This window comes from Camelina sativa, chromosome 5, assembly GCF_030686135.1.
Source record: "Camelina sativa cultivar CO46 ecotype springtype chromosome 5, ASM3068613v1".
Taxonomy (NCBI): Eukaryota; Viridiplantae; Streptophyta; class Magnoliopsida; order Brassicales; family Brassicaceae; genus Camelina; species Camelina sativa.
The window spans coordinates 23,977,835-23,996,750 of record NC_141884.1 but is presented as its reverse complement, the minus strand read 5'-3'; the positions used below and the strand labels follow the sequence as shown (position 1 = coordinate 23,996,750).

The following is an 18,916-nucleotide window of genomic DNA, read 5'->3' as shown; positions in this document are numbered from 1 at the left end:
ATCAACCGTGGAAGACGAAGACGAGACACAACCTTGAATCCTTGATCAGTTTCATAATTCTGTAAAAGTACGTTTTATTTCTATTATTTTTTTGGTCGGCACCTGTAAAAGTAAGTTTATTGTATATGGATTGTTTTTTTGAGTTATGAAGTATGTTTTGGGCATCGCATTTGTAGTAGTTTAAATTTATAAAAATGCAAACTAATTGGAAATTAATAATGGTTTGATGAAATTGATCTGAAATTAATAATATGAAATTTTTGAAGGAACCTAGAATGAAATTTTCTAAGGAATCTTGAAGAATATTTTAGAAGGAACTTTGAGTGAAAATGTGAAGGAAAATAGAATGAAATGTGTAGAAGGAAAAACAGATGCGAAGGGAAATTAAAGGAAAATAGTGGAAGGGAAGCCGAAAGAAAAACAAATGCGAGGAAAATTAAAAGAAAATATTGGAAGGGAAGCCGAAGGAAACGCTTTCCTTCGCATATAAAGAAGGAAATTTGACAAAACTGCCCTTCCCCTTTCTTTCTTTTTTCCTACAAATTTTCCTTCGAAAGTATTTTCGTAGGAAACTTGAAAGATAATTCCTTCCAAATTCTCACTAATATCTATTTCCTTCAGGCTATTTCTTCTTAATATTTTCGTAGGAAAACAGTCAAAAAACACTGTTTCCTACCAAATCCCTACGTGTTTCCTGGTAGGAAAACATATTGTTTTCTTGTAGTGTGAGTTCTAAAACCTAATAAACTAGATAATCCAAAATAAGCAAAAATCAAATCAAATCAAACCAGGGAGTCAAAGTTTACCCTCGATTTAGAACTCAGTTGTAGTAATATCCAAAACAACAGACCGCAAAAGAAAATTTGCGTACGACATCAGGTACTAGAGTGTTTTTTTTTCTACTTCAGTCTTTGGTACCAAATCAAAACCATAGAAGTCTCCAACTTTACCGAATGGTTTGATCCAAATAAGCCATTGGAAAGGCCCCTACCTACTTACTGCATGCAAGATTACACAACAGTCGCCGAAACTGCTACGTCTGTGTCCAGCTTAATCCGTTTCTTTGGTTGCTCAGCTTCTTCAGACACGACCTGGGTTTCTTCTTCAGGGTCTGTACCTGAGCCTTCACCTTCATCTACAGGCTCTGCATCGTCCTCTTCCTGGTTCTTCAGCCTCTCTATCACCTCCATTACTTCTCTATTGACCTGTTGACACACAATTGCAATTGGGAAGCAAAGAATAAGTTCACAAGAGAGATTTTTCCTCAATTTGTATGATCATAATTATGGTAAGTAGCGAAATACCAGATTTGCTACAACTTCACTTTTCAAGAATGGAAAGCATCGGTGAAAGACATACTTAAATCCACTCAAATTTATAATTTATATAGGCTTCTGAAAAAACCTATTCACACACAATCACACTACAAAATCAATAGGTATTTGAAGATACAAACACATTAAAAATTCATTGACCAACTACATCTAGTTCAAGCAGAGCCAAAATCAATGCAATTTGCACTTGAAAATATAAAATTATACGAAAGACGTGTGCTATGTTTACTGCAGAAACAATGCAAGAAGAGAGATGATGATGATTCACCTGAGGGTTCTGGAGAAAGTCAGAAATGTCAGTGGGGCAACAAGGGCAGTTCATGACATTCTTCTGTGCACGTAGTGTGCGTCCACCTCTGCTTCTCTCTCTCACTAGAGTTTTCCCAGCAAATTTAGCTTCCAAACACGCCTTGCAGAAGTTATGAGCACAAGGAGTTGTCACAGGAAGAGTCATCACTTGGTGACAGATCTGGCACTTAAACTCTGCATCATCAAAAACCCAAAGACAGTTTTAAGAAAGAAAGAGCTGAACATATCTTGGTCATATTAATGTTAACTTTATCAGTTAGGTTAACCCATTTCGGAATCATTGACTTCCTGATACTAAAGTTTCGAGGGAACCATAGCTTGAGCCTCCAAGTACAAAACATTTTCTATTTTCTAGAAAAGATAACTTCGAGCTGTTTAGGAAGGCCCAATCTAGAAATATAAACATAATGCACTAGAACTTATTTGGCAACAAGGATAAACATAATAACAGCAGAAGTAGAGAATTTGGACACACACACAGACCTTTCAGAAGTCTTGCCCTCACGGTATTCGAGTGTGCCGCCTTTATGGCTTTCTTCAAACTTTTCCTCTCCTCAGGATCCAAAACATTCACTGACTTTTTACTGGCAGGTGGAGGCTTTATCCATTTCAACAACCCTCACCTTCCTGATCCAGTAAGTATATTATAAGAAAATACCAACTTGTATAGTTTATATAACAGATAATGAACCGGCCTAAACAAAAAAATCAATATCTGCTCACACGCCAACTTGTATAGTTGAGATGTCTTGGAACTTACATCAAAATCCCATGATGGACTTTCTTTTCTCTCAAACATCTCTGATGGCCATATTAAGCTCAGGAATATTTGGTAAAGGTCTTGGATGATCTCCATGCTCATCACTGCAATATATCTCAGCATTGAACTCAAATGGAATATATATTGAAAAGGGGCACACTTTCAAGCAGTAGATCAAACCTGGTCCATGGAGCTGGCTCATTGTCACATCTAACAAACAGATAACGACAGACCTTAAAAGAACCCTATGGACCACAGAAAAATAGGTCAATGCATAAAAAATAGAACAGGAAAAGTTTACCGTTCTTAGCTATACGTATGTATTGTATACCTGGATTCCAACTTTTCGCCAGCACTTTTCGATCCTGTAAACTCCATCATATCTCACTCCTTCCTCAGGGGCATATGCAGAACGCTTTTCCTTGTGAGACCTGATCATATATCGAAATAGGTGAAAAAGTTAAGATCACTGCAAGTTGAAGAGTGAGAAAAACGTTGCATGAAACGCAGCTGTGCTCGAATAAGAGGTAACCTGACAACTCGAACGGGATACCCCAATTTGCAACTGAGTCTTAAAGCTTCATTAGACTTCTCGAACTTTTGGTCAAAAGACTGATCCTTGTTAGTCCTTTTGTTGCCACTGAGATCTCTACCCCCACTGCATGACACATCCACACATAATCAAGACAAAAAGAGACAATCTATCAGTAAATTGGAGAATTGATATTTCTATACACATGAGAGAAGTAAAATTGTACAAGATTATTTAATAAATCAAATGGACCAAAAAGCTAGGAGAAGTGAAAGGCAGACCTTCCTGTGTATAGAAACCATTCTCCATGATCTTCATCATCCTCATAACCTCCAGAGAGTGCTACAGATTGAGCTCCATAACTTGCTTGTCCAGCAATGCCAGCGACATGTGGGAAGTGAGCCCCCCACTGCCTACACTCGAGTCGGTCCTCCCAGGATTCTCCAACTAAAAGACCTTGGCTCCTCACAGGATCATTCTCAGCGGGAATGGGACCAAAGTGGTCAGGTGGTATTGTAACATAAATCCTGCCACTAGCAGCATTGGCCTTCCCTGTTTTCTTTGCGCGCTCAGTTGTAAATGCTTTATCTGGTCGGTCTTGGTTGCTCACGAAATGATAGACCTTTGAAGTACCCGCAGCAGCACTTCTGGAGACTCTTGCAAACCGGATAGCAGAAACAAGGGAAGAATTGATACGAGGGTTCCTTGCCATTTTCTCAGGAACTATGCTGCGGCATTTTCCACAAGTACGTTTTCCCTGACCCATCCACTTCTCAAAACATTTCAAGCAAGCGTTGTGCCCACATGGTTTCTGAAATGAAAACATACAAAATATCCATCAGCCCTACTTAATATTATAGCTGTCAATTGGGCGGGCCGCCCATGGACATGCCCATGTCCATATACATATGGGCGGACCATGGTCGGACCAAAAAATAAATGGTTTATTTGGGCATTTGACCATTTTTGTCCATAGACCATATGGGCTTAACGAGATGGACAATGGGCATGCTCAACTAACAAAATTAACATGTTTTAATTTTTTATTTTTATGAGAAATTCTTTTTACAACTAAATAATTTTAAATTATTATATTTTACATTTATAAATTTTTATTTTCATTAAACACATTTATAATTTTTTATTTTTATGAAACAGACAAATTATTGTATTGGCGGAAAAATAATTTTACGGTTTTGCCGGGAAAACACAATTTTACGGTTTTGACGGGAAATGGTTTATTTGGGCATTTGACCATTTTTGTCCATAGACCATATGGGCTTAACGAGATGGACAATGGGCATGCTCAACTAACAAAATTAACATGTTTTAATTTTTTATTTTTATGAGAAATTCTTTTTACAACTAAATAATTTTAAATTATTATATTTTACATTTATAAATTTTTATTTTCATTAAACACATTTATAATTTTTTATTTTTATGAAACAGACAAATTATTGTATTGGCGGAAAAATAATTTTACGGTTTTGCCGGGAAAACACAATTTTACGGTTTTGACGGGAAAACATAATTTTACGATTTTGGTGGGAAAACATAATTTTACGATTTTGGCGAGAAAACGCAATTTTAAGGTTTTGGCGGAAAAACATAATTTTATAAGTGAATAACAACAAAAATAAATTCAGATTTTATAAAAGAAAATAACAACAACAAAACTCAGATTTTATAAATGAATAACAACAAAAATAAATTCAGATTTTATAAAAAAACATAACAAAAATAAAACTCAAATTTTATAAATAAATAACAATAGGAAAAAAATGGGCTGTCCATGGTCATGACCATCTGGAAATGGTCTTAATGGGCATGGACACTTTTTGGACCATTGTCCATTTGGTCATGACCATCTTCCGCCCATATAAAATACTGTCCAAGCGGACACGCCCATTGGTCGCTGGACGGACCATTTGACAGTTCTATTTAATATAGCCTTCATCTTTGTAAAAAAAAAAAGGCTTATTTTGAGAAGATGTTTACACTTATAAAATGAGTGAAGAAAAACATCCCATAAACGGCAACTAAACAACAGAGGTGTACATATACCAATCCCTAACAATTATCAACAACTATACTGACACAATGATACACCTCTCAACTAAATAATCCAACCCAAAAAGGGTAAAAAAAAAAAAGGACAACTTAACAAGTCTAATAACAATCATGAACTATAAATGTAGCTTAACATTGACACAATTTGTCACAAATGGTAAGCACAATCAAAGTCTCTGTCTTTGTAAATCAGCAAAAGGAACGACTTAATTGTGTCAATAAAGTCTAAGCCGTTGTATCATAAGCTCTCGAATTTAGTAAATCAAACTATACACAATAAAACAATCACAAATCAATACTAACACAGATTCGAGAAAAGAACACTACATTAACAAGTATAAGAGCCAGGACAGAGAGAACGAACCGTCACAGGTCGCTCAGGCAACTGCATACAAAAAGAGCACATCAAGTTATCTCCAAGAGCAGATAAGACATCGAGATTCGCATTTTTCCCTTTACCCTTCTTCTTCTCTTCTTCGTCATCCTCATCGACGCCTTTACCACTCAGTAACTGTTGCCTCTTCTTAGCCTTCTCCGCAGTACTCAAACTCTCATCAGCTTCAATCGCGCGGATTGCCGCTACAAGATCTGAGCCAACAGCTCCGTACCCCGCCGCAACGCCGGAAACAGGAAGAGGGTCGACTTCGCCGGAGCAATCGGGATAATGCCACTGTAAAGTAGAAGCTAAGGTTTCGGGAGTAGAACAAGGAGATGGGCGATTTCGGGACTGCCTGGTGACATGGCTTGCCTCAAGATACCCCTCTCCTTAAGCAAAAATGTTTAGTATGTAATATGTATTTCATTTACGCTGCACTTGATGTAACAAAGTTTTTTCGAATAAATTTTACATTTTATTCAAAAAAAAAAAGGTTTCGGGAGGAGACGAGAGACAGGACACGTGCCAAGGCATAACGCACGTGCCGCAAGTGAGAGATTCTTCAGGCGGAGGCGTTGATTTGCATCGCATGCATACTCCGTCGCCGTCGCACGGGAATTGGATGTCACGCGCCATTTCAAAGATATCGACGGATTTGGGGAGTGGGAAATTAAGAGGAGAAGTGGGAAATTAAGAGGGAGAACGAAAAAAACAAAAAAGTGAAGAGGCGGGTTTTTTAAAAAAATTTGGACTATCAAAGATTCAAAGCGTCTTTACGCCAAACGGAAAAAAAAGAAAAAAATAAAAAAACATTGAATTTGTTTTTTCTTTTTAGGGGAATTGCATCGTATACCCATAAAACGAATTATAATTCACCAACTGACTATTGTAACCACTAAAAGTGCATACAGACTATATTTTTTATATTATTTACCTCTTTAACCTGGTTGCATGATCAACAGTTGTCTAGTCTCTCTTTCATCTATACCCTGATAATTTAAGGATGACGACCAAAAAAAAAAATTGTTCGTAAAAGGGGAAGACGAATCTGGGAGATTCCAAACCGTGATCGCAAACCTTCCCTTGTTCCTCCTCCTTTTTAATTTTTATCTTTCTTTTTTTTTTTCTTTTTACTTTTCTACCATTCCCAATCATCTTCTTCCTCGATCTACTTAGCCCAACCCTAGCCCCCAGATTGAAGATTTTGGGTTTCTTAATTTTGGTGGAGATTTTTTCGCAATGCATCGCAGTGCCGCGATGCCGCCGATTTCATCAATAGATGAGTCATTCTCTCCTCCTCCCTCCTCCGGCGACTTACCTGAAATCCCAGATGCTTGGTACGGTAACATTCAGTATCTTCTTAATATCTCCGTCATTGGTCTCTTATGCTGCGTCTCCATCTTCCTTTTCGTCAAGCTTCGTAGCGATCACCGTCGTATGCCTGGTCCTTCTGCTCTTTTCTCTAAACTCCTCGCCGTTTGGAAAGCCACGTGTCGCGAGATCGCTAGGCACTGTGGTGCTGATGCTGCTCAGTTTCTTTTGATCGAAGGTGGGAGCTTCGTGCTTCTTTTTTCTATTGCTCTTTTGGCTGTTTTCGTTATGCTTCCGTTGAACCTTTACGCTGGGACTGCTTTGCTTAGTGATGAGCTTTCGAAAACGATGATTACTCATATTAAGAAAGGTTCGGGTCTGCTTTGGGTTCATTTTGTGTTTGTTGTGGTTGTTGTTGTTATCTCGCATTTTGGAATCTCTGCTATTGAAGCTAGGTTGAAGTTTACTAGGTTTAGAGATGGGAATGGGAATATTAGTGACCCTAATGCGAATTCCACGGCTGTGTTTACTGTAATGGTTCAGGGTTTGCCTAAGAATTTAGGGTCTGATAGAGTTGAGTTTGAAGAGTGTTTTAGGCTGAAGTACCCTGGTAAAGTTTATAAGATTATTGTTCCCATGGTTATTGTTGTCCTATTCCATATTAATCTGTATAGTAAACCATACCATTTTCACTTTTTCTATACTATATACAATGTATGTAGTAACAAACCCTGATAGTGTGTTCAGGTTTTTACTGCCCCGTTAAGACGACCACTTAGAGAAGACTTGTTAATTGTTTGGTATGGGTTGGCAAATTATTATCTTGTAGGGTTTAGTGTCTCACATTAATCAATGTTAATGTTTTACATATACTGTTTGATATTAAACTATGTATGTTTCCGATACTAGAATTGGTTCCAGCATGGTTTTACAATTGTTTGTATTGAATGATATAGAGCTTGTATCAAACACAGTTTTGATAAACAGAAGGTTGATACCCCTGCCTTTGCAACACTAACCCCTAGTGCAAAGTAGTCACTAAACCCCAATTGATTAGTGTTTAAGCGGTTTTGGTTTGTTTACGGTTTGGCAGAAATGTTTGGATCCACAAATGTTAACCTCTACGTTTGGGTTGTCAATATATGATCTTGTAGGGCTTAGTACCTCACATTAACCAAGTGTAAAAGTATGACATAGACTGTTTCATATCAAGGACTATAAGGTTCAAGTTTCTGCGATGAAACTATACAAACACAGGACTGCTGAAGAAACGGTTTACTACCCTACATTTGACAACACTAAACCCTAGTACAGAGCTGATACTAAACCCCATCTAGTATGCGATGGACCGTTGTCAGTTTTGTTTTGGTGTAACATACTAGCTTTCGTGAAGCCTAACTTGCTCGGGTTACTAGAAGATGCTGAGACGAAACTAGTGATGGACCTTCCTAAAGAAGTAGTTGAATACATTTCCAGTTTTTACTGCCCATTAAGGCGACCTGAATACTCTATTTAAGGAAGAAAGAACAGGTTCGTCTTTGCTCTGTAACTTAAAATTTGAACTGTAAATATTAACTCACGGTTATGTTAATGATTTAACATAATTCCATTTAAGCTTGGTCACTAGAAACATAGCCGAGTAGCATGCCACATCCACCCCAAACACCACCACCTTGCATGCGCGTGTATGCCACTTGGGCCTAAAATGGTAATCGCGACATGAGTTATGGTTACCCACTTAATTTCTCGATTTAGTGTGCTATATTCTTAACATGTTATCAGAAATTGGTCACTACGCAAATTCGCCCTTCTTTTTAACTAGCATTTTTTACCTTTGAAGAAAAAAAATCGACGAAGAAAAAAATTGAATAATTTTTAAAATAAGGATAATGTTAGAGATTCGGGTTATTCGCAAAATAGAATCTCTCATGGATTAGTTGCAGGATGTGCATGTCATAGTGTTGGTTTCACCGGAGATCCTTGACTGTTGGTCAATATGCTAGATTCAAGGACAAGTTTATGTTGGTGGGGGAGAACTGTAACGCCTGTGAACCAAATAGTGCTTGGAAGTATCGATTGACACCACGAGGGGTGTTGCTCAACACCGACAATCTCTTTAGGGTTCGGGTTAATTCTAAGTTCTCCAGTTTGGTTTGGTTTAGTGGGAAATCCTAGGGCTCATGTATTTAAGGAGAAAACTCGGCACCCTTATTTTTTTTAGCCACTTTTCGTTCGAGAGACTTAAAAGGTTCCCAGTAAGTTCATATGAGTTTTTATGAAGTTCCTTGCTTGTTCTTGTGAGATGTTTCCATGTGAGTGGAGATTTGAGGCTAAGGATGTGAAAGGAGTTTGATGTGGTTTTTTTCTGGTCGCGGTTTGGTCAATTATCTATGTTTTACAAAATTGAGTGCATGATCATGACTTATCTAAGCTAAGATCTCTGTTTCCTTGCTTGTTTCGTGCCATTTGTGGTTCCTATGTCTTGTGATGGCCTCTGGGAGAGTCTTGGCCGCATCAGAGGCGGTGGAAGGCAGAGATTAGACCTTCAGCTTTGAGGGGAATGATGTTGCAGCGATGTCTCTCGACACCAAGGTGTGACAGCGTGAGGGCCTTGGTAAGTGTCGGTCAACACCATGTGGAGGTGTCGGTCGACACCAACTAGGGTTTTCAGGTTTTAGTGGTGGGGTGTCGGTCGACACCAACTAGGGTTTTCGGGTTGTCTAGGTAGGGTGTCGGTCGACACCAACACTCAGCAGGTGGCTGAAAGCTTGTTCTTTTTCTGGTTTGATTTATGATTGTCGTTTGTGGTTGATATGCTCAAATTTACCTTAGAGCTACTCTCTAAAATTATGAGATCACTGTAGTATTTAGGGATCTAATCAGTGTTTTCAGAACCGGACCGGACCGGCCGGTCGAACCGGTTAACCCGCGACCCGCTCAATTTGCCGGTTTGGATTTTGCTCTAAAACCAGGATGTTAAGAAACCGGAAAAACCCGAATAAACTCAGTAAAAACCGGCAACCCGCCTTAATTAACCGACCCGCCGGGTTATGGGTTTCACTTATCACACGATTTTAGCATTTTAATTTGAACAGATCTGTTAATTTTTCACTTTTCTGCAAAATTTGATGAAGAACTGGGTTTGAGTAGAAGTCACGAAGAAGAGGAAAGAGAAGAGACACGTGAGAGAGGGTTAGACAATTTAATAGGAGAGATAACCAATCATTTTTATTAATTTTATATACTACAAGAATTTTTTATTATTATTTGGTTAGATCATCTCTGACTAGGTCCTAGTCTAGGACTCCTAGACATATATGTATAATATAAATATACAAATAATATGCTGTCAAATATAAACAAACAAACTAAGAAGAATTAACAATTTTAATTATGATTTAGTTATATTAATTAAATTAAACGAGTAAACAATTATTAAAATTTAGAAATATAAATTTGTTACATATATCAAAAATAAATTATAATATTATATTTAAAAGATGTATAATATATATATATATAAATAATTAAATATATTTAAATATTATTGACTCACGGTCGAACCGGGTTGACCCAGTGAACCGGTGACCCGATAGCATTCCCGGTTTAGTATCCGGTTTGGGTTTCAAAACATTGGATCTAATCCACAAGGATTCTAGACTTACACAATAGATTTAGTAATTTTTTGATTATGCTAAACAAAAATAATGTAATTAAATTTCAAAATAAAACTGGAAAATAAAAGAGTTGTAAATCAATAGGAATAAACGCTAGGTCTAGGGAAATTCTTAGAAAATCATGCAAAATCAGATCAATTAATTAATCAAGCAGGATTCAACAATTAAACACCGTTCTTGAACTCTAAACACAATTGTAAAATAAATCAGTTCTCAATGCAAATATTATTTAAGTTTTAAAACCTGAAAATTCAAATCTCTTTGCAAAATTCAAGTTATAAACTTGTGAAGTGACCTTAGTGCAGTGGCCAATGGTAAGTCCTTAATGCACAAGGCACCATCACACCAGGGATCGAGTCCTGCTGTCTATGAATGTAAAAATCAAGTAAAAACCCAGCAATAAAATCAAGTTTAGATTTGGCCCAATGATTCATAAAATCACTAATTCAAATCTCTTTGCAAAAAGTAATTTTGCTCACTAAAGATTTTTCTCTGGAAAATCAATTATATTCTCATATCAATCAATTATCCTAAGATCTAAATCCATATGACTAATCAAAGATCTAGCATTAAGAACAACCTATGATGAAGAACAAGAAAGATAATGAATCTAAACAATCAATCAATCTAACAATCCATGAAATCCCTAATGAGAAACCCTAAACCTAACAAGCAGATCTACTCAGACATAATCAGTGAAGAACACATCATATTCTAAATAAATTGCATTAAGAGATTAAGAGGGGGGTATTGAAGTTAACATTTTAAAGGATTTTAAAATATTCTTAAAATCGTTTGTTATTCAATTGAGGATTTTTAAAAATCTCATGAAATCCTATGTTATTCAACTAAGATTTATATAAAATCCTTTAAAATAATTCAGAATCTCTTGTTATTCAATCAATAGTTTATAAAACCAACTTTAAATCTCTTGTTATTCAAAATATCACAACTTTTTTTAGAATGCTACTTTGAATGATTCTAGGAGACTTTTTTTTTCTTTTTTAGTTGAAAAATACTACTCTCAAAATCATACTTTTTAAGGTAGAATTTTGAAGAATTTCGTTATAACCCAAAACCAGAGAACGAGTAAAGCTCCTTATCTTCTTCTTCGTCTCCAATGTTGAGAGGACCAGGTCGTTTAGTACAGAACGTGGCACAGTTCGCTGATGCTCAGTTCAAGCAATTCTCCACTCTTTATGGACAACAAGTAGACATTCTCGATTTTCCAATCAAATCATCCTCCATTAGAATCCCTAGGGTTTTCTTCACACAATCAGACTCAACGAATTGAAGAAGAAGAAACTCCTACGAGTGGATGATGAGTTACGAAGGTAACGGAGATGGCGTTGCTGTCTCCACTGCAATCAACAACAGCAACAACAACGAGGACTACATAGCTCTGAAGAGTTCGCCTTTTCAGTCCCTTAGTGGCGAGGATGGTCACGAAGACTCCAAGTCTTGAGTATGTACACTTGACCCTTTACATATCCTTCTCTTTCGATTCTGTTCGGACGAGTAGTCACAATAGTTCAAGATTGTCCTCCTCTTTTGTCTTACTCCTCTTCTTTTATGTTGTAATTGGGTACAAATTGTTAAATAGTGGACTTCCAACTCAAAACCAATTGGCAATGAGTGGAGAGGCCCATATCTTATATATACTACTTAAGATCCTATTCAACTTCCAATGTGGGATATTGTATCTCTAATACGCCTCCTCGAGATGATGGCTTCTTTAGGCATCAATCTCGGTATGTTCGGGCATGAATCGGCGGGCCAACTATTGGGCCGAGCCAATTAAGGATTTTGTTGAGTATGTGCGGACCGGGCTCTGATACCATGTTAAATAGTGGACTTCCAACTCAAAACCAATTGGCAATGAGTGGAGAGACCCATATCTTATATATATTACTTAAGATCCTACTCAACTTCCAATGTGGGATATTGTATCCCTAATACAAATTTCATGTTCTGCCGCTTTTGTTTTCTTGAAATTTGGATTTGATACTGTGATTTAAGTTATATTTTTCTGAATTTAGGTGATGCTTTAGCTTTGTAAAGAGTTGAATTTGAGTTTATATGCATTGGTTTGAGCCTCATGATATTGAAAAGGATTCTTCAAGAAGCAAGGAGAAAGACAAGGAGAATGGACGTGATAAAGACAGAGACAAAGATTGTGATGGTCATCCTAAAAGGGAGAAGAGCAAAGATAGGGAGAAAAGCAGAGATAGAGATAGGGAGAAGAGTAAGGATAGGGAAAAAGACCGTCATCATAGAGATCGTCATAGGGACCGTAGCAGAGAACGTAGTGAGAAAAGGGAACGTGAGAGAGATGATTTGGATGATGATCATCATCTTCATCGCAGAAGTCGAGACAAGGGAACACGAAAAACAGTGGCCGTCCAGCTTAATTACTCTGTTTTTGTTTTTGTTCTGGTCTAGATAGACATTTCTTCACAAATAAGCGATAGCAAAATATTTTAAAATCACACAAAGTTTACTAATAAAATCTCATAGAAACTCATAGAATCAATTTCATTCTTTAAAAAGAAAAATAAAAATAAATCTAAAACACAATTAAATCTTCTAAACATCTCCTAAATCTTACAAAATTCTAAAGAAAGAATTACCGAAATGTTATTTAAAAGTTGATTTATTACTCATATTTATAAATCTTTTGAAAATTACTTAAATGTTTAGTGTCCTGGGTACAATTACAATTTAGCCCTTAGGTTTTGTTTTTCGATTTTGAGTAAAAAATTAAAAAAAAAAATACACATCAGCAAATTAAAATACACATCAGATATAATTTAACATGTCACTAAACAGTTTTTTTTTTTCAGAATCTATAATTGTTTTTTCTTGTTTATGTCAAAGAGGAAAACAAACGGTTTCAGTGTTCATATAACCCAAAAAAAAAAGACACCTCTCTCTCGTCGTCTCTCTCGTTGATTTTGTTGTCATTGTTCTTGAGCGGACAAATAAAAAGAAAAGCCTCTTCGTTTGAATCCCACACACAGAGATCTAATTATTGTTTTCCGTTGGTAAAAGTTAAGATTTTGTTCTCTCTCTCGCTTCTTTGAGTCGTTTCATATTCCCTTTCAATTTTTTCAAGTTTTATGTAATTGGGTATTTCTCGTTTACTCTCTAATAATATACGATTAGTGGTCTGAACTTGTAAACTATTCAACCCAATCGATTTTATTAAATCAGGAGATCTACTTCAAGTTAACAGCGGAATCATGGCGATGAGAGACCTTGTTAACGGCGGAGCCGCTTGTGCGGTTCCCGGTTCTTCTTCTTCTTCTAATCCTCTCGGAGCCCTTACCAACGCCCTATTTGGTTCATCTTCCAAAACTCAGGTTAGCTTCCTGATCATACCGTATTTCAATTTGAAGTCGAAGTAGATCTCTCTAATACTAAATCGATTCTTGGTATGCCTTTTATTCACAAACGGCGGTGACGGTGTTTGGCTCCACGGCGGCGGAGAACGATCTCCGAATTTGGCTTCGATTCTGGTTTCTTGGGACAACAGTTCCACGGAAACCAAACTCCAAACTCGATGAACTTCGCTGGATTGAACCACTCAGCACCGGATTTTCACACTTCCCGGTCAATCCCAGCTCCGGATCATGTGGACTGAGTCCTCTGTTCGAGAATAGAGCAAACGTTCTGAAACCGTTAGAGCAAAGTGGAAGGTAACTTTTCATATTTATACTATAAGAGTAGTGATGTTAAAGTGGGCTCAGAGCCCGCGGGCCGAACGGGTACTGTTATAAAAAATTAGACCCGTGACCCGTTTATTAACACTATAAAATAAACGGGTTTTAAACGGGTAAGCCCGTTTAAATCCACGGGCGTGACGGGTCTGATAAAACATAAATGGGTAGCCCGTTTAATTTTTTTTTTCTGAGTTTTTGTTTTTTCTGCGAAACGTTGTCGTTGAGTTTAGGGTTGTACTTTAACATCACCGCCTCTATCTCCGACCTCGCCGCCTCTATCTCCAATCACCGCCTCATCATACGAGCGTAACAGTTTTGAATTTTATAGTTTTCATATTCTTAGTAGATCTACTTTTGCGGAGGTGATGATGGTGGTGGTGACTGGTAAGCACATCGAAGTTCTTCGATGGTGGAAGCTTTTTTTTTTTAACTCAAATTATTTTATTGTAGTATTATTGAACTTAATTAATTATTTAATTAAAAAATAAATAAATACCAGTATAATCGGGACATGGGACATCCATTAACTAAACGGGTCGATATAAATTTAAGGGGTGTTAATGGGACAGGGCTTAAATGGGTACATAATTAAACGGGTATGACTTTTTTTTACATTAAACGGGCAGGGTCTAAAAGGGCCGGGTCTAAACGGGTCAGGGCCGCCCATATTAACATCTCTATATAAGAGCAATTTAGCAATTGTGGAGAAAAATGGAACTTTGTTTTCTGATCTATCTAAACATGTTCTACCATGTGAACGTTGTAGAATAATACTTAGCAATTTTCAGAATAAGGCTATTGATATTTATCGTTATCCAGCACTTTTAGTATCTTTGTGGCATTGTGGTTGATCGTCCTCCGTCTTGTTTCAGCTTAGCTGTTCGTGACTTCTCTAACTTGGTTAAGCCAGAAGATATTGTCGCTTCAGAACATCTCCTGACTCTCCTTGCAGTTGTTCCAAAGTATTCCCAAAAAGACTTGTTGGGTTAATGGAGTAGACTAATGGTAACGCTATTAGTTTGTGGCAAAGTGATTTTGAATCAATTTATCCTAACTGTTTTTAGGTTCTTAGGTCCTCGAAGTTAAGACATTTGGTTGATTCATTTTACATTTTATTCATCATATATTGTACACCATTATCCTCTTTTAGGTCCGTGATTTTGAACATATCGTTGAAGCACAAGAGACTCGTAAACAAGGAGCTAGAAAAGTTGGTACAGGATCAGGAAAGTTTGAGAAGCTCTCTTTTGCAGTGGTTATGGAGAGGTAACTACACATTGCTCTGTATAGCTATAATCTTGTAATATCGATACCCGAATCTATTTTGATCATCGGTCTATATATAGGTTTTCAGCTCCTGGATGCATTTCTGTGCTGTGCGTATATTCGCTGAGAGCATTATGAGATATGCTTTACCTCCAGCATTCTTGGTAAATTAGGACTCCAAGCTATACTGTTCTAGAGAATCCCTAAACCCTTTTAACTCACTGACCAAATCCCTAAACCCTTTCCTATGTTGTTTTGAGGTTTTGGAATTTGCAAATATTTATTAATTATTTTTTGGTTTGCTTATTATTGTTTGCTTTTGTTTTGCAGGTTATCTTATTCTTAGGTGGATGATTTGTGAAACTTTTCTAGGAGATAATTGTTTAAGTTTTATTTAAAAATGGCAGCTTCAAGCGACTCTGGTTTGGAAGGTCAGAAACATGACCTCAATTCCTATAAATTTTGTAAAGCATTGCACATTATTATTATACCATCACGTTTACACTCTTTAAAGATAGTATGTGACTATGCTCAGTTCAAGATGAATTGTACTTGAGTATGTAAAACATTGATTTGTCTATTTTCAAAGTTATGGCTAATTTACGGCTGAGTTATATATTTTACACGGTTGAGTTATGAATTACGGTTGAACTTCGTACGGCTGAGTTATAAGATATTAATACATTTTTTTTCATGGGTCTTTCGTTCTGTCAGATTCCTAATAAATTATCTAATTAAAAGTGTTGTTGGGGAATCGCGAAAAATCACTAATTTTGTGCCTGCTCAGATCCACACATAATAAATACATAAAGTTAGTTTTTCTCACAATATATTATTCAAATTGATTAAAAATTTTGAATTCGAATTGGTGCGAATAAAAGATATAAAAGTATTTCTCTAACAATTGAATGATATGGCTGAGTTATCTGACATAAACGGCTGACTTATGAAATATTTGTAAATTATAATTACTAGGTGGGTGCCCGCGCTACGCGCGGGTTGTTTTTTGGTTTGTGTTTTTATTTTGTATTGTGACATTTGCTTATAGGATGTTTTTGTGTTGTTTTTATAATTATGTGTGTTTAATAGCAGTCAGTGCTCTGATTTCTTACTCTGTAATAGATGTTTTAATAGTAGTTTGATTTCAATTCCTTTTCATCGAGATCATTTGGAAAAATAATAGGAAACACCTTAAAGTTTAAAGTTAGTCTTTAATTAAAATAAGTTATTCTAACCTTAATTCTATTTTCTCATGCTATAAATCTCTGATTTATTTACCCAAGTTAAGAAGTATTTTAATTTTAGTAAATTAAACACTAAGTTATATAACTTTGTTCAATTATCTAGATTAACATTTTATCAGTACTTATTGTGTTTTTAACTTTGAATTATACGTATTTATAAATTTAATACTTTGACGATAATAACTTTTCTATTTGGTATGTTTTAATGGTTGTTCATATCTATATTAAGTAATTATTTTAAAAAATTTGGTTTCGGTATTAAAATTTAATCTGATGTATATCATATTTTTATTTTAACGGATATAATTATTTGACGGGTTATATCGTTATAATATTGTACTTACGAGATAGATTTAATGACGCCTTTTTTTCCTTCTTAAATGTAAGTAGAATTATTTCATAGGTTTATTGTTAGGAGGCCTCTAATAATTATTTATTCTAGTTTGTAATTATTTTTTTGGTTGTAATGTAATTCTATTATAAATATATTTTTTAATTGACCCATTTGGGGCTTCGGTATACACTTCATTAATTATTTAAATTGTCAATGTAAATTACAAATGCAATTCTCATTTTTAAGAGGTTATTTAATCCGGTGTGTGTTGCAAGTTAAAATCTTTTTTATACTTATATGTAGTCTTCTTTAGATATTTCCCTAAATAATACCTGCCACATATCGTTGTATCAACCTAGTAGTATTAACAAAACTCCATCAATTTGTATTTACTTCCTTAAAAACAGTTTGCCTGTTTTAACTCTCCTCTTTCGGGCGAGAAGATTTAATTATTTTAGTCCATAATAATATATTAAGTTAAGTAACTGTATTGTTGGGCCATACGCCCAAATCAATTATTAAGAATCATAATATTCACTTTTTAAATTAAACAAATAGTCAAAGGGGTAATATCTTTCCCAAATTCGCCGTTGTCTACTGTGAGCAGCGATGGTTCTTGTTCGGGGTTTTGGTTTCTTCTATTTATCTCCTTGTTCGTCCAATCATCGACCCTGATTTACTGCGGTTGTGAAGATTGATCTGCTATATCGGATTTGTGTTGATATTTTCCAATTTTAATTTGTTATTTGGATGTTTGTTTATTCAATTGAATGGTCTGTTTTAATTATTTCTTCCATTATTTTTAAAACAAACTTTGTTTATTTTAATTTTCTGAAATATTTTTATTTAGGGTTTTTTATTATTTTTTCCCTTTTTGCTAATATTTGAATCTACTTATGTTTATGGTTTTAATGTTTTTGTTTTCTTTTTTCATTGTTTGATTATTGCATGTTCTTATGTTATTTTATTTTTATTTTAATCTCAATGTCTGTGTATTTAATTTGTTTGGTTGTTTTCATAATTTTATTTAATCAAAAGTCACTAAGATTTGGATGTCCAATAATGTTTTTTTTGTTATTGATAAAAAAGAAAGAACTTTATTATTTCTTTATTTTTATGAACTTCAAAGTTTGCATACAATTTGATCTAAAGGGATATAAAAGCAAGTAATTTTCTGGGTTTTTCCCTAAAAAGCAAGTACATTGGTCCTTGGTCTATTTTCTTCCTTCTTTAGAGATGTTTTTTTGTAATGAATTTCATTCTCTCAGCCACTTTTTAGTTGTTTCCCTCCATTGCTATTGTTCTTTGAACTTGTTGGTTTGTTCTCTATGAAGTTTGGTCCTCTTTTATTGTTTTCGTTCTGTAACATTAAACTTGTATGTTATACGTAGTGGTTTTGTAAATGTAAAATAATAAATGCTGTGTTTACCGTTGTTGGGTTGTTTGTTGTTGTAGCGGTTGTTATGTTTGTCACCCTGAATTTGTTATATTTTGGGGGATACTTTAATGGGGGGACTCTTATTTCAAAGATGTAATCGTTTCCCTCAAGATCACTTAAGCTTGTTGGGAAGTGTAACACCCGCAAACCAATTTTTGGTATTTTGGTAAGGGTGTCGATCGACACCTTCTAGTGAGGCATCGATCGACACCAGTTGTGGCCGGTTTGGTCGGTTCAATTTTAATTGTCCGGTTTGCGGAGTTGGTTTAGGAAAAACCCTAGCTCGGGTTTTTAAGGAGGGAGCTCGAGTTTTTCTCCTCTCTTGGCCGCTTTTGTCAAAAACAGAGAGAAAGAGGAGGAAAGCTTTGTTCTTGAGTTCCTGGGAGTTTTTGTGAGATTTTCTTGCTGTTCTTGGGAGATCTAAGGCTGGGAAGGTGTTAAAAGCTTGCTAGGAGTGAGGGAATTCGTCCTTATTGGTCAGAAACTTCCTGCAAAGAGGTGAGTGCATGACCATGGCTTATCTAAGCTAAGATCTCTAGA

General features: G+C 35.8%; 1 long non-coding RNA gene and 2 pseudogenes across 2 annotated transcripts; 2 read left to right on the top strand and 1 right to left on the bottom strand.

The window, feature by feature from the left end:
* Positions 1-995: 995 nt before the first annotated feature.
* On the bottom strand, positions 996-6,027 carry LOC104789510 (E3 ubiquitin-protein ligase ORTHRUS 2-like; annotated as a pseudogene). The gene is made up of 10 exons (XR_015557453.1): positions 5,888-6,027; positions 5,373-5,707; positions 3,217-3,746; positions 2,936-3,061; positions 2,735-2,834; positions 2,584-2,648; positions 2,404-2,507; positions 2,127-2,270; positions 1,603-1,817; positions 996-1,205 (listed from the first exon to the last, which is right to left on the bottom strand). The product of XR_015557453.1 is annotated as an E3 ubiquitin-protein ligase ORTHRUS 2-like (transcript).
* A 6,071-nt stretch (positions 6,028-12,098) lies between these two features.
* LOC147944253 (uncharacterized) lies at positions 12,099-12,207 on the top strand (annotated as a pseudogene).
* A 1,013-nt stretch (positions 12,208-13,220) lies between these two features.
* LOC109132985 (uncharacterized) lies at positions 13,221-15,968 on the top strand. Its single transcript, XR_002037885.2, has 5 exons — positions 13,221-14,070; positions 14,967-15,099; positions 15,245-15,360; positions 15,441-15,524; positions 15,691-15,968. It is a non-coding gene; the product is annotated as an uncharacterized LOC109132985 (long non-coding RNA).
* The last annotated feature ends 2,948 nt before the right edge of the window (positions 15,969-18,916 follow it).